This window comes from Phocoena sinus, chromosome 11 (genome assembly GCF_008692025.1).
Source record: "Phocoena sinus isolate mPhoSin1 chromosome 11, mPhoSin1.pri, whole genome shotgun sequence".
In the NCBI taxonomy this organism is placed as follows: domain Eukaryota; kingdom Metazoa; phylum Chordata; class Mammalia; order Artiodactyla; family Phocoenidae; genus Phocoena; species Phocoena sinus.
The window spans coordinates 41,572,293-41,584,629 of record NC_045773.1 but is presented as its reverse complement, the minus strand read 5'-3'; the positions used below and the strand labels follow the sequence as shown (position 1 = coordinate 41,584,629).

The window sequence follows — 12,337 nt, the reverse complement described above, 5'->3', positions numbered from 1 at the left end:
CCGAGGAAGGGAACTTTCATTCTGCTGGGGGAAGGGAGAGGATGGTGGACACTCTCAGCAATGGCAACTGAGTTGGGTGATGAACAGGAGGTCATTGAAGAGACCTGAGGAGGAAAGGGCGCCAGGGTGGAGGGTACAGCAGGTGTAGAGGCTGTTTCTCTACCTGCACTCCCCTTAGTTGACTATGGTCACCAGAGAGCTTTGTACCTTCGGGAAGAAATAATCTTGTAAGAAGATAACCTATACCCCATGAGTCCACTGGGTCTCTGTGTATACTTACTTAAAACTAGGCTGAGACTCGCAAATGACAGAGAGGGCGGAGCCTGGAAAGGAAGCACTAACGACAACAGATTCTCAGTCATCCAGGCTCTGGCTGGGACAACGCATGAACTATACGACCAGCTGGATTTCCTAGAAACCAGCCCTCTTTGGAGCCTGGCACAAGGGCAATAGTGTCTGCAAACCAAACTGGCACCTTGGAACGACGAGCCTGAACAGATAGAAACACGCTCCTTCAAGACTTCTTGGCACTTTGGTGAAGCCGCAAGTGTCAGCCCGAGCCCAGGAGGCCTTCTCCGCCTGAGCCTCGGACTGCCTCCCTCCGCTGAGGCCAAGTCCCCAGGTCACAGGTGAGCTGTGCCCAACCACTGATTACACAAGTTGATTTTCCAAAGACCCTCTGCCTCACCACCAAGATAATGAGCCCTGAGAAACCGCTGCTGGGCCTGTAGGTCACAGTGACTACACAGTGACCCACCACGGCTGTGGGTCACCACCTCACAGGTTTTCAGGAAGCAAATGGTCACCACAGGAATGCTATTTTCATGGACTTGAAAGAATGACTCTTCGCATTCTGGCCTCCCTTTTCCTGGGCCTGAGGTTATTATTAAACTTCAAAAGACACAGAATGGGGCACAGTCTCTCTCCACTCCTTGGTCAACTTCCTTGTGTCTCTAGATAAGCTTGCCCTTTGGTTTAGGGATGAGATATTTTTTACTCACAACACTTCTGACACCAAATGTGTGGCTTTTTCCCCCACACCGATATCCAGTTGACACTAATGGGTGTCCTGCAATTCAATTCAATTCTTTTTCTTTTTGGCCATGCCGCAGGGCTTGCGGGATCTTAGTTCCCCAACCAGGGATTGAACCCGTGCCCTCGGCAGTGAAAGCGCAGAGCCTTAACCATTGGACCACCAGGGAAGTCCCTCAATTCAATTCTAACTCTAACTACCTGAAGCCAGTGCAGACCCCATAGGTTAAAGGCTCAGTCCACAAGACTGCCCTGGCTTCAGACACCAGTCACAGGTCCCAGTACCTGTCACCACCTGTACTTCTGACCAACCAGCTATAAACTAGGGTTCCCAAAATCCCCATCTCAGGTTCTATAATTTGCTAGAACGGCTCACAAAACTTGGGGAAACATTTTACTATAACCTGTTTATTTTAAAGGACACAATTCCGCAACAGTGAAATGGAAGAGATGCAAGACAAGGGGGGTGGGGTGGGAGCTTCCATACCCTCAGGGCTCTGCGCCCTCCAGCACTTCAATGTGTTCACCAGCACAGTATTTCTCAGAATCCTGACATTTGAGGTTTTTATGGAGGTTCCATTACACAGGCATGACTGATTAAATTACTGGCCACTGGCCATTTACTCCACCTTCAGCCCCTCTCCACTCCCCAGAGGGGTCTAAGGGTGGGGCTGAAAGTCCTCTGGCAACCAGCCCTCAGGCAGAAGCTATCTATCCAGGGGCCCATGAAGAGTCATCTTATTAGCATATGGTTATGCTTATGGTTGAAAGGGTTTTGCTATGAATAACAAAAGACACTCCTATTACTCAGGAAATTCCAAGAGTTTTGGAAGCTCTGTGCCAGGAACCAGGGTAAGAGACCAAATATATATTTCCTATTATATTACGGGAATCACAGACTTCTGGCATGGACCAGTGCGATCCTGACCTCTACAACCCATTGGCAAACTGCTCTCCTAACTCAGGAGACACTCAGAGATTGCTTCTATCCACACCGCCATGGGCTCCAGGACTCCAGCGCCTTGCAAGGCCCCCAAAGTGCAAATCACCTCCATCAACCCAGGGTCCTTGTTGCATGACATTGTGAACACCTCCATCACTGTCTCTAGCAAGCTCTTTCAAATACCAGAGAAATTCATTTTATAAAATTGGGGGGAACACTGGATTCTCTTGCCAACAACTCAAAATTATGTTTAACCTTATCCAGAATGTCTGAAAACATCCAATCTTCTGGTAAAGAGGAAAAGGGACTAAACGCGTTTTTAAAAATTCTTATTTATTACCTGGTACTGTTACCTGGGCTCCTCGTCACAGCCTATGTATTATTTCAGAGGTAAAGGATCTTCCCTGACCTCCAAATTCCTCCCATACCTGCCTAGATGTGCCTTAAACAACAGAGACTGGCAGTTCAGTCCCAAATTAAGATACAAAGACGCTGACTCATGTAAACTTCTTTACACTATGGTACAAATGAGTAATACTCATGATGTTGTCCCCAAACTGGCTCTGGCAGGAGAAACACAGTGCCAGCTGAAATTGGCACTTGCCATCTGCCTCTACAAGGATTAAGCCACTGCAGTCACTGACCTTCAAGACATCCTGAAAGGAGTTCAGGGTGGAGATCAGGAATGAGGCACTCTGTGCTCTGGGAAAAACTGGCAGACCAAGCCTTCCGATAGTTCGATATTTTCAGGAGAAGATTTTACGAGCCTAAATTCTTCCATCTTCTCATATACAGAAAAGCACTCAAATCATTAACAGTGACATCTGCTCCTTGTGACTAGCAGCAAGCCTTGCCAAAATGTGTGATTGACTGCACGTACCCCCTTCACTAAAATCATCTATGATACTGACCTTCCCTCCCTTTACAAAACTTAACCCACGGCTCTCATGTTGTGTATTTTTTTTTCAGTTGACAACAGCATCTGAGTAGCCACATAAGGAAAGAAGGATCAGAAGGGGAGGAGGAGGTCTGGGGCATAGAAGACAACCCTGCCCTGCCTGCCAAATTTGCCATACTTGCTCCCAACAAAATAGCTGAGACATGACCCAGAGAGGGCACCATCCAGTCGGCTCCTCCCCAGACTCCTGAACAAGCTGGGGCATACAAGTTGTCAATTACACCCTGACTGGGAAAGAATGTTAACAAGGACAGTTCAGACCAGTCAAAAGCAGAAAGCCTTTCCGAAGAGTCCATTGCCTTGGCCTGGTTCAGCACACCCAACAGCAACTATCTCGTTACCACCTATGGAAAGGGGGCACTTGGCTGGTACCTGCAGCTTTGAAGGCCTGGAGGTCCTGGGGCTCCGTGCTGAAACGGTCAGTGGTCAGGCAGACTGCCCTCACCAGAGCTTCTAGATGGTGCCCAGGAGAGTGCTCAAGAGTTTATCAGAGGCCAGCTCGGAGGCCAAGATTTCAGCACACGTGAACAAAGGCTCATTAGGCTACACAATTATAATTAAAGACCTATAATTAAAGGGCTGACCAACTGCAGGCCTGGGTCATCTCGCCCAAACCACTCCTTGCTTGTAATCTTCTCTTTCTTAAAGGGAATGAAGACTTGAAACTTTGCCATCACTTCTTGAAACTTCTCTTGGCCCCCTCCCTCCCACCAACAATTCCAGGTCTCTTGGTCACTCCCCCTGGAACATACACAAAACTGGCCCCGATTCCAGTCTGCTGACCCAGGAGAGCAGGGTCAAGAGGGACTTGTGGTTGTGCGGTGTTGCTTCTGGGCTTGGAGAAAGCTATCTTTTTTACGAAGGTGGGCAGTTACTCAGGAAGGAGCCATATATCCACATTTGGGGGTGCAGGGCGGAGGTCTTCTCACTGGAAAGCCCAGAGAAAACATCCAGGAAGCAATGGGCAAGGAAAGTGTCTTCTCTTCTCTCAATCACAGCTGAGTCCTGCCAAGCTGGACCCTATTCAGAATGCAGAATCAGATTCATCTTGTGAAATTTCCATTCCCTATCATGTAACAAATAATGCGATAAAGATTATGCCATGATTGGGTGAGACCCATGGTACATTTAGTTCAAAGTATTGACCTCTTCCTACTGTGTATGTGTGTGTGTGTGTTTTCAGATACAGTGTAGAGAGGTTACCCTTTACCTTCCTCCACGGAGGAGGTGTGCAAGGAGAAGAACAGACATTCTCGGTGGTTAACTTTGGCTGAGGCTTCTAGGCCCCGCTCCTGACCCAGGCTGTAGATGCCCTGGAAAAGGCACCTGGGGCTACAGTTCCTTCCAGCTCCACATTAAGCCACCACCTCTGGTTCAGTTGCCAGCCCACCCTGGACCTCTTACAGGGATCCTCCTCTTGGCCTAGCCCTCTGCAGACTAATGGCTTGCTTGGAATGCTTTTTCCCTTCAGGATTTTCTTCTGGATTCCAAGGGCTCCCCTAACTCGGTTTTCTGCCCCAGGCCAAGGGTGTAGTACCCCAGGCTCCTGAGATGGTTAGTCGGACCTGCCCTTGGGCTCTGAAACCAGCCACACTGCCACAAGACTATACCCAGACCACAGACTCTCCTTAAGTCTGTCCTCCGAAACACACCGACACGCACATCCTCATCCCTGCAAAGAGGATCTGACCCAACTAGAAACAGGCACCTGGTTTCTTTCAAATGCCACAGAGAACAGCAAGGACCACTGGCGGCCACTAAAACCACCAGGCTGACTGGCTCCAAAGTGAGGAAGAGGGAGAAACACCTCCTGCCCAAATCAGCACAGTTCTGTCATCCTCATCTTGTAAAAGCCAGGGAGCCCATGCACTCTGAGGCCGAAGCTCTTATGGGGACAGTACAGTAACACATTTAAAAACAGCATGATAAACAGAGACCCATGGAAACAGTTCAAAACCCACCCTACTGATTGATTTAGGTGTTCAAACAGAGGCTATTAAACCAAGCAAAAGCTTTAAAAAAATCTGGCATTGAGATCACAAATAGGAAATATTGTTTATCTTTTGAGCAACACAATGACATCCATCCACTAGGTGAACAGATGTTCACAAGGCCAAACTCGAATCATCTCTGCTCACAGGCGGCCTCTGGTTAACGAATCTTACCTGCTCTGCTGCCTGGGCTGGCTAGTGAATGTGGCTCCAGACTCTGAGTTCCTATCAGTGATTTTCACCATGACACCACAGCTAGACAATATGCTTCCTCTGCCTCAGGTTTAAAGACACTTTGGTTTTGAGTCACCAAAGCTGTCCTTGGAATCACCAGAAAATGCAGGTTACCCATTAGCCAAGCCGCTCCCCTAAAGGGAAGACGGGGACTGCCATTCTTGAGTGCCTATTGTATGTTCTAGAGGCAGCAGCCCACAGTCTCAGTGACCAACATGGGACAAAGTTACCAACTGCTCTGATCTTGTGCTGTTTTGGGTGGTTCCTCTTGTCACAAACATCTGTGGGGGCCATTCCATCCCAGAAGGACCAGGTTAAAAGCATGGCTCCTGAACCCCTGCTGGTGTCCCAAAACCAGTCACAAGGAGCAAAGACCATCCAAAGAGTAGCTAGAGGATCGACTCTAAAGCAACACAAAAATAACTGGAGTAAAATATTAACTGTAGAATCTAACAGGTGGGTATATGTTCTCTATACAATTCTTTCAATGATTCTGTATGTTTGTTTTCCCAAATTAAAAACTAAATGAAGCATTACGCAAAGAACACTTTTAACAGAAACAGAAAATCTTTTTCCTAAAGCCTTTTCACATTCTTTTAATCAAAGAAGGCCCCGTCCCATCACTGAGACAATTAACTCTGATTTCCAGGGTGATTAATAATAATGGCTCATAACTGGTACAGGGCATTCAATAATTTCTGAACAGTAGCTCTCAAGGGAGGGAGGGTCAAGTGGAACCTACTCAACATGGGCCCACTTCAGAGGCGTGGGAGCCACTGAAAGCAGAACCTCAGCGTGACAGCTCTTCCGCAGCTACAATACCCAGCAGCCCACATTAGGCAGATGGCAGGGGAGTTAAGCTTGCTACAGAGCACAAGGCTGGAAGTGGCAGGAGAGCAGTGAGCAGATTAACGCCTGATCCTCTGCCCTCAAAGAGCCCCTGACCCATTTCTCCGTTGGGAAAGGAAACTGCTGTGGTAAGACAGGCAGAGGGGCAGAGAGGCTGTGGCCAACACCGGTAGTTTCAAAGAGTGCTCTATTTTGCTCTGGGGGGGGGGGGGGGGCGGCAGCGGATGGAACTGTGAAGAGTGACAAGAGGCATCAGATGACACAAGTGCACTATCTGGGAGCCACGTGGTTAAGGTGTCAACCACACACGCTTTTCTGAGGAAAAGTAAAATTCAGCCCTCCCCTTACACCCTCCGGCCTAGGTTCTTCATATCACGGACCCTAGCCGAAGTCCGGTGCAGCCACACCACAATCCAAAAATCCACAGGTGTTTCAGGAACAATCACCTGGGGGCTATCTCGAAACCCTGCACCAGATCACAAGAGACAGTGGGTAAAGAGAATGGGCCATGGCCTGCGGATGGCCCAGGATGAACAAACCGTCCCCTTACGAGAGGGGAGAGACCCGGGCAAAGTTAAGTCTTGGGGTTTTGCAAAGTTAAGGTCTGGGCTGTCCCGGCCCAGCTGAGCCAGGAAATACGCCTCTTCGGGTTATCGGCTTCTTGGACAATGCAAGCAGAAACTCGGGGACCTGTCCCTCCTGTGCTTAAAGACTCCAAGACTTGCTGTGAGACCACACATGTGGGATCCTTGGCCGTCGGGTGTTTTGGAACTGGTGTTTGGGCGGAGGGGGGAGGGGGGCTGTCTGTCTTTCTAACTGATTACCAGAGGCAGCCTGGGTTCCAGGGTCAGATTCACCGGCCCTAGGTGCTTCCTAGGCCCGCTGGGCAAGGGCAAGGGCATTGGGCAAGGGCTCCGGCGGAGTCTGTGGGACACCCGGCATAAGGGCAGAGGCGGTAAGGGCAACAGGTGACAAGCCGCGCCTGGAGGGAAGTTCTCCGCTCCGGAGACGACAGCAACTAGAGGGGCCCCATGAGTCCGGACGGCCAGCCGCAGCACTTACGCGCTCGTGGGTCCACGGCGGGACAGAACCGAAACTTTCTGCTGCCAAGCGGAAGAGTACGAGAGCGCGGCGTAGGCGGCCATGATACGCAGACCCCCTCCGCAGACTGGCGCAGACTACAACTTCCAGCATGCTCCACAGGGCCTCTGTCTACAACTCCCATCGGACCCCACGGACAGAGTGCGGACTACAACTCCCGGCATGCTCCGCAGAGCTGATGCTCACAACGCCCACTGGTTCCATGGCGGCAGCCGGCTCTATATTAACCCTTGCAATCCCTGGGAGCACGTGTGTCCACAAATCGTATGTCTGGGATCCTGAAAGCAGTGCTGTCCACGTGTGGCTTTTGAGAACTTGAAATGTGACTAGTTTGAGTTGAATTGTACATGTGCTGTAAGTGCAAAATACACCTGAGTTCCAAAAGAATGTAAAATAGCTCATTAACATTTTTATATTGATTCCATGTTGAAATAATAATGTTTTAATATATCGGGCTAAATAAAAAGCATTATATATTGCTGGGCCTAATGGTCTATCTTTTCATCCCCCTTGCTGCTTAACACAGGGACCTGCTTAAAATCACTGCTCAAAAACTATGTGTTAATGAACTATCATCACTCCTAACTTCTCCCTACTCTCTGCCCAATTTCTATTTATAAGTTACATTTTCCATTTATACGTTGTGAAGCACTCTGAGGCTGCACTCAATAGAACAAAATGCACTCATTAGTAATGAATGGTCACAAGAGAGGAGAGGAACAGTACCTGGAAATCTTTCCCCACACAGGAATGACCAGAGGCTGGCCAACTTGAGAGTGGAGCTTTGTGGTCTCACTCCCCTCAACGTGGCCCTCCCATAGCCTTTGCACAGGGCCCGGAACAGGCCCTCTACAAAAGTGGCCAGGGACCTGCTGGAGGTCTACATACATATCCCTCCCTCACCTCCACCCTCGTCTCTAATCCCTGCAACCATCCAATTCCACGTGCCATCTGTTGCCCATGTCTTCTCTCTAACTGTGGGTGATGCTCAAAGCTGGTTTTCTTTTTTCTTTTAGTAAGTTTTTTTAAAATTAATTTATTTATCTGGTTGTGCCAGATCCCAGTTGCGGCGGGTGGGCTCCTTAGTTGCGGCTCAAGGGCTCCTTAGTTGCAGCATGTAAACTCTTAGTTGCGGCATGCATGTGGGATCCACTTCCCTGGCCAGGGATCGAAGCCGGTCCCCCTGCTCTGGGAGCGTAGAATCTTAACCAGTGTGCCACCAGGGAAGTTCCCAAGGCTGATTTTCTGAAATGATAAAGTCAAGGAGCCAGGCCACCCTTGTCATCCTTTGGTCCTTCTAGCCACACTCTTTTGTGGAGGGGATGGGGTGTGGGATGCGGGGGGATTGCAACAACCCTACACCTAAAATCTGGGCTGACCCCAAGGTGGAGACGGGAGCTCTGTACTCGGAATAACTTGGTGAGGATTTAGGATAACTTTCTTTCCCTTACCAAAATCCCCTGCAAACCTGCCAAATATATCCTACCAAGTTTTCAGGATGCCTGAAATTCCCAGCAGGAAGTGGTATCATTCCTTCTGGCTGGAGGGTTGATCTTTGGAAGGTTCTTGTTCAGGCACCATGGGTCATGAGACAGAAAAAACCTTGGACTTGAAGGCAGAAAACATAGGTGCCAGACCATGGGAGAGATAGGGACAGAAAGCTGAGGCTAGGAGCTCTCAAGACAGACTTGGCCTCCTGGACAATTTCACCTAAGGCCTGAATGGAGCCAATTTCCTACCATCCTGACCCACACAGGGCTTGTTTGACACTTTATCTCCAGTCCTCCTTCTGTATCACTCCTTTCACCCAAGATCTTAACCCAGATCCTTCATAAGCAGAGAACTTTTGAGAATCCTAAATAATGATCTTGGGTAGAAATGAGGGGAACATAACCAGTCTGAGGTAAGTCAGTACATGCTAATCTTTTATTTGCATATATGATACAGTGATACTTTCTGTTTTTATTAGATGATTTTAAGAATAATTCTTATTTGTCCCGTCACAGGCAGGTTTCATAAATGAAAGCTGCGAGTTCAACAAACCAGGCACTGTCCGGGCTGGTGGGCCCAAGAGAAGAGTTCATGGGAAGCCCATTGGGGTGGTGCCTCGTGTTGACCGGAAGACATAAGCAAGTGTGAGAAGAAGAAACAGAAGTAGAAAAGAGTCAAAAAGATGGTCTCCTATCCACTTACTCAACCAACCACAAACATCGCTGGGCACTGAGGGAGGTTCTAGACATGCAACATGGGGTTTGTGCCCTCAAGGAACTTCCACTCTGGCTTCGGTCATCTGAGGTCTGGGGCTGCCCCAGGCTTGCAGGCACGTTCCTATTGAGAGATCAGCAAGGTTTCTCTCTTGCTGATTTTGTCTGAGAGTGTGGAGGTGGAAATGCTGTGAAGAGGATCTTCCCTCAGAGCTGCTGTGGATTTTTTATGCTCCTGGAGTGGTAGGAGGTCTGCAGCACTCGGTCCAGGGCACCATTTTTTGACTGGAGTAGGAGGGATAGGCCCACAATGGTCCAGTTGAGGTTGAGCAGTGGTTTCAGTGGGTGGGGGGAGGGGAAAGCAGGAGGTGGTGGTCCATGAAGAGTGTGGTCAACAAATGTGGGGTGTGGTCACTGGGGTGCAGCTTGTGGGTTGCTTCCTTCAGCAGTCCTGCCCAGGTTCCCTTTCTGGTAGGATGGATGCCCCTCCATCTTCCCATTCATGCCTCTCCTTCTCTGTGCCTCTTCCCTTGGATTCCCAAGGAGCTAGATTAGGAGAAGACTCTGGATTAAAAAGATTACCCTGGGAGCTAGTCTACTAGGGATGCCAAAACGTCACTAGAAATGCAAAGAGACAAATGTGATTGTACTGATGAAGTGCTCCCAGGGATACAGCTATATGTGTTGAAAAGAATACTTAGGTAAGTATCTTGGGATGTAAAGGAATGGGATGGGGCGAGAAGACGGTGGAGTGAGGGCATGCACGCTCTGTAGTGATACAAGCTCCCCAAACCTGCCTTCTAAGAAAAGTGGGCTCAAAACCTGCTTTGGTTTGGCGAAGTGGGTGTGTCAGTGGAGTCCTCAGCTCTTCTGATCCCTGGGCTCAGCCCACCCTCTGAACAAAAGTTGAATAAAATTGTAATAATATCAATTTGAAGGAGTGCAGAATGATTAGCCTGACCAGAGGCTCATAGGCTTAGCTCTGACCCCATAACTGTCTTTCCTTTTGCTGTTCCTTTCTTCTGTGGTGAGTGATGGCCCCACCAACCGGCTATAAGTCCACGGGAGTTTTATCCCTTCAAGGGTGCACTATCCAGCCCTCTCCAACAGGTGCTACAGGCCTAATTCTTAAAACTAGACCCTCACTCTTCCCCAGTCAGCTCACACTCCTTCAAGGCTAGCTGCCCAGGGGCAAATAGATCATTGATCAATTGCAGCTGGAAGTGAAGGGGAACATGCTTTACAAGCTCTCTAGGCTCCAGGTGAGGGCTATATTAGTAGCTACTTTATTCAACAAGCATGTATTGAGTGCCTGCTGAGTGCAAAGTCCTGCTCAAGGGACTGTGGAAGACTCTGGAATTCCCATTTTCGAAGAGTTGCAGCCAAATGTTCCCAACTGGGGTGCATGTCAGAATCACATGGGGAGCTTTTTCCAAAGGCCCCTATCCAGAGCTGAATCAGGTTCACAGATTGAGACCAGGTCTGTGGGGTATGGGGAAGCTCAGAGGGTGGTTTTTATCTATGTCCTTGGATGTGAAGCTCTGGGACAGTGTAAGAGACAGGCATGTGTACCACTAACTAAAAAGCAAGGGCAAGTTTACCCAATGCCACAGAGAGAGATGAGCAACGTGCTCTGAGAGTGGAGACTAGCAAAGAAAGGTTAATATTTATAAAGCAGCAGCCTGGGCAAACAAGGTAGAATATGTCACATGAGCAGGGCTCTTACAAAGAGCATAAATTGTAAGAAAAATGACAGCTATCATTCTTTTCTCCCACTCAGTACACAGTGATAGAACACCAGGGTCCACTGCTTGGCAGGGTGCAAGACCAGGTTCCTGCCCTCTGGCAGTCTGCAGTGTGATGGGGCAGGGAGATAGGACACCCATGGGTGTAACTACGACATGCTGGAGAGTGCCAAATACTATTTTAGAGAGAACAAGCGGAGTGCTGTGGCAACCCAGAGAGTGCTCTTCTGATTTACAGGTTGTGGACACCTTCCTGAAGGAGCTGGCATTTCAGCTGGGGCTTGTAGGTTAGGGAGTAGAAGGCCCAGCATGACAAAGGCCCAGAGGAGACTGGGAAAAGGGTATCTGGGAGAGGACCCGTGGCCTTTTGTGGCTGGATCCCAGGCTGCTTGTGGGGTGGGGGCTTACGTTGGAATAAAATTAGAAAGAATGGAAATGTTAGTTGGCACCAGATTGTAGGGGCCTTTATTTACATGCAAATAAAGCCTACAGTGTTTGGGCTTTATTTGCCATGTAACGTGGAGCCACTGAGGGTTTTGAAGCACCCTGATGTCAATGCAGAGGACGCCTGGTGGGGAAAGAGACGAGCAGCAGGAAGGTGCAGAGGAAGTGAGGCGGTTTGGGGATGAAGCCACCGGCATGTGAGAGACACTGGGAAGGTAACATCAACAGGACTTGGCGGTGGGAGTGGGAGTGGAGGGGAAGGAAATGCAGGGCTCAAAGATAACTTGGTTTTGGGGGGAAGCTGGGACCATCAACCAGGAGGGGGAGAACATTTTAGGTGGAACATGATGAATCGGAAATGTCAGCTCAATACCCAGCTGGAGAGGAGGCGATGCTGGAGGAATCTTCAACTCTGGATGCCTTCATCAAGGTGGGTGTTTGGTTATCTGGGCTTCAGAGCTGGACTGTTGGCACCTGGAGGGTAGCGTCTGCATCTCATTCATTTTTACATCCTCCAAATAAATGCCGGCAGAAGATGGCACTCATCGCATTCCTTCTGAAGAGTATAGACTAAATATGCAAGTGCCGGTTCACGTGCTAGCAACTGGAACTGTGATACAGAGCACGTCTCGAGTCCAGCTGTGGGTTTTTAGAGTCCAGATTTCCTTCTGACTGTGCTTATTTGAGGATGTGATTACTTTTGTTCTGCAGACAGCCCCATCCAGAGCCAACCCCCTCCAAGATCAGCTGGGACAGCCCTACCGTCAGGGAGGGGAGAGACTGTCTTGCCAGCAGCCTACATCTGCACAGTTGAATTTCAGACCCTCACAAAGTCT

The 12,337-nt window shown here is 49.2% G+C and overlaps 1 protein-coding gene across 3 annotated transcripts in view; it reads right to left on the bottom strand.

The window, feature by feature from the left end:
- The window catches only part of FYCO1 (FYVE and coiled-coil domain autophagy adaptor 1), a 114,105-nt gene that overhangs the window by 79,365 nt on the left and 22,403 nt on the right, over positions 1-12,337 (bottom strand). The window contains exon 1 of one of the 3 annotated variants that reach the window (XM_032649033.1): positions 11,875-12,010. The exons of 1 other annotated variant lie outside the window; for it this stretch is intronic. The gene's annotated coding sequence lies outside the window, so the exon portion shown is untranslated. Of the gene's footprint in view, positions 1-7,069; positions 7,842-11,874; positions 12,011-12,337 lie in introns of those variants that run through there. One more of the 3 variants, XM_032649032.1, reaches the window with a different exon arrangement.